Raw genomic sequence first — 4089 nt, forward strand, 5'->3', positions numbered from 1 at the left:
TACAGAATGATTTTTAAATTGCCAAACATATTTTTAGATTAGAAACTTTATTGGTTTTTTATTTTAATTTAAAATGTATTTTATCTTAAAATTAGTTACAAAATATAGCTATCAAATAAATTTCAATAATATATCACATTTGCTTTAGATCAATATCAAGAAACTTTAATAATCTGCAATATTTCTTTATTCAAAATACTGTATTTTATTTATTATATTTACCATATTTTTTAATGTTTATTAATTTACATTAGTGCGATAATGATTCTATATAATTATTCTGCATATGTATAGTTTGTTCAATAATTAATATATATATCGATACGCATTCGTTTTTTTTTTGTAAACATTATTTCGAGTAAATTACTATTCATTATCGTAGACCATGACATTGGTGATTCCTTTAAGTATGCTATTTGTTTACGTTTATTTATGGTTGATAATAATCGTTGGCGAGCCAAGCGAGAAAACGTGACTAATTTAGCTTACGGAGTCATAACCGGCTTGATCTCCAAGCGCAAATCAAACTGGTCGGCCTTCTTCGGAAGTGGTTCCGCGATGATGTGATTATCAGTACGAGAAACAGAGGAAACACAAAAAAAAGAGGAAGAGAGAATGATTTTACGATTACTTCGTGACATGATCGTGACATTAATTCTACGAATGAACGATAGACTGACGTAAATTCGACAATATTACAATTTCGCAAAAAAAAAAAATAAATAAATAAAAATAAAAATAGATTTAACTAGACGCGACTAGTTAGTATATGTACATAGTATGAGTGTCGATGAATAGAGAGCGTTGGCAGAAATAAACCGTCTCGATGAGTCAGAAAATCCTCCTTCGTTTCATCGTTTACTGGACTCTTCTTTATATTTATTGTAGAGCAGATGCATCTGGTGTCAATTCTCAAAATGTTGGTCAATGCACCTAAAAACGAGAATACTTGAGAGATACGCGTTATCATCCGCCAATCTGGAAAGACGGATAAACTGACGGATAGGCACTTCTCTGTTCGTGAGAAACAAAACTAAATTCCTAAATCTACAGTCGTGTAAAACAAGTGAATAAATTTAAGCAGTTGTACTCTTGCATTTCAATAATCTTTGAGTATCGTTTAGATTTTTTTATGTTAGCACCCAATTGACACCGAAAAGTAATATAACATTAATGTTACATAATTTTGTACTCAACAATATATTATAAATATAATGTAACACGTAGTGTTATATAACAGTTACATTGTTAAGTGTGAAATTATAACATTGACATCATGTTACTTTTAGTTGATATCAACTGATTAACGAATTGCGTCTCTGATAGCTAAGAGCATATCTACTCTGTCTTCCTTTGTAAAAAATAAATCTCTTGCAATAATATCTTGATGATTTATTTTTCAATTATTGAGTATTTCTATTACACTTTATTGTAAGATCAATAAATAAAACGCTTTTTGGTTATAATTATATATTGTATGTACGTATCAACATTTTTCCGTATTTGTATAAATATTATTGCCCGTAATACGATCGTGTACCTCCTATGATATCGATGTAAATATACATATATATATATATATATATATATATATATATATATTATATATGTATATTATATATACATATATAATATATACTATCTATAAGTACTTGTATATTTGTGTCTGTAAGAATATATAGTGGTATCATTGATATCTTTTGATACCTTCAAATGCACACTGCAATTTATGCTTTATGTAGTATTTTTATGGATATTTTGTACATGATTACGAATAAAATCATTTCATTTAAAACTTTAAATTAAGATTAATTTTTTATCAGCTGTTCCAATTTGAGCGTAAAAGTGAATATTACACGACAAACATTGTCATTTTTATACAGTTAAAATATTTGTCATCTCTTTTTTGATGTTGAATTTTAAACATTTGATTAATTAATGTTTACGTTGAATTAATATTACAAGCATACAAAATTATCGGTTTATTCATGCAGAAAGTAAGCGATGTTATTACGAAAAACGTAAATTCTTTGTTATAAGCAACGTTATGTATAAGCAGTGTGGAATCGTTAAAATAGAAAGCAAATACACTCGTAGCAGAAACTAGAGACAGAAAGCTAAAAGTAAAAATAAAAAGTGGTAGAAATCAGAGATAAAGATACAGTCATAGTAACATTGAAATTAATGTACGTTACTACGATGCATAGTACGCCTCGAAGAAATGTGTATGTTTAGAGATACTGTTGTTAGTGAGAAATACAATGGAATATATGTACAATGCAGACGAGTGTATCTGGAGAACGCGACACGAATGATGGTGACATCATCGACAACGCATGCGCATCAATGGTACATATGTATATCCAATCCATGACCGTACACTACGTTCACACGACAAACGGAAATTTATTAATTCTGTAATACATAAAAGTGTAATTTAATTAACTGTAACAAAATCCTTTTGTTTCAATTTCATTTCCTCTTTTTTTTTTAGTTTTTAAACCATTGCACATATCTTTTGAAATTTCAAGAGCTTTTTAAAAAGAATTTAAATCTTTTAAATGTCAAGCAACCTTTGTACAGTCTAGCTATTTACCAGATATTTTTGGATATTCTTCCGATATTTAACTGTTGAAGTATCAACAGATTTCTGGATTTTTATTGTAAAGTGACGTAAAATTATTTCATATGAAGTACATTTAGTTTATAAGCAAGATGTTTAAAGGAAGGGGAAAGTTAGATTTATTTCTGAAAATTTATCATGTATCAAAACAAGTAAATTTATATGATAGTGAATTTATATGATAGTAAATAATAGATAATAATAGTTATGTGTTTTAACAGCTGTAAAGATTATTGTATATTTAATTTAATTTGTACAATTTGCATTTTAAATGATATAATTTTGTTACATCAATTTATGTAAACTGCGTTATATGAAAAAACATCTTGCAAATATATTTTTTTAAATTAAAAAATGTATCAATAATTTATTATATAAAAAAAAGGAAAAGACAAGATAAAGCGTAACGATAGTAATAAATAATTGCTGCAATAATGAAGTATCACAGAAATATCCCAAGATATTAATTGAAAATTCGCAGTAAAAATCAATTGACACATAAAAAACTCAAAGCAATTTTAACTGTTCAAAAAGAAATTTACTACATTTGACTAATTTATAAGTTCAAAATTATAAGTAATAGCAAACTCAATAAAGAAATAAATCTGGACGTGATAACGGTTTATCACTAATATCATGTTGTGATATAATACGCTTAAAATACGTATGTAGATGTTTTATTGTGACATTTCGTAACGAAATTGCGTTTTCATTACAATATGTCAATATACACTAAACTACTATTGAGGCCATGCATGTACCTGTACTACGATCGCACGTAGCTACGCTACTGGAAGACCGTGCAAGAGCGATGACGAGGGCGACAAGCGTTGCGTCGCGACGCGTCGAGTTGCTTTGCCTTGCGTCGGGTCGTCGGCACGCGTTCGTTCGGATCGCAGTCGTGCGCGCGTATCACTCGGGACCGGGTATATCTTTGGAAATCGGTGTTGACGATTCGCGCGACCACCGTTCGCACGCGAGAGGCACGACACGAGAAGTAGGGAGAGAGCCATTTTTCGCGAATCCCGCGAAACTCACGAGAGATTGCGCGGCGACCTTGACGAGTGCGCGCGCCGGGAAATACGCGGGCAATTAGAATAGATGCTGAGATTAGGACGGGCGCGGAAATCCCAGAAACAGCGGTTTCCTCGGTCGGTGTCACGACGGGAGTGAAGAAAGAAAAAAAAAAGAAAGGAAGAAATCGCGAAAAGATATCACTACTGCTACCACTGCTGCCATTGATGGTGCAGTGCGCGTCGACCGCGTCGCGCCGGTCCGACGAAAAGTCGCGGCCGCAGATAAGGATCCCGCGAGCGTTCGCTCGATATTTGAGCCACGCAACGAAGCGCTGAAGGTCGTCAGTCGTACACGCATGATCTGACTGACTTCGGATCGAGTGTGTTTCGGCTACATTGATGCGTGCGTATGTGTGTACGTGTGTGTATACATGCGCGTGTGTATGTATG

The 4089-nt window shown here is 32.1% G+C and overlaps 1 pseudogene; it reads right to left on the reverse strand.

Moving 5' to 3' along the window:
- Positions 1-2246: 2246 nt before the first annotated feature.
- Positions 2247-3636, reverse strand: LOC105623522 (annotated as a pseudogene).
- Positions 3637-4089: the final 453 nt, after the last annotated feature.

This window comes from Atta cephalotes (assembly GCF_000143395.1).
Source record: "Atta cephalotes unplaced genomic scaffold scaffold00058, whole genome shotgun sequence".
Lineage (NCBI taxonomy): Eukaryota > Metazoa > Arthropoda > Insecta > Hymenoptera > Formicidae > Atta > Atta cephalotes.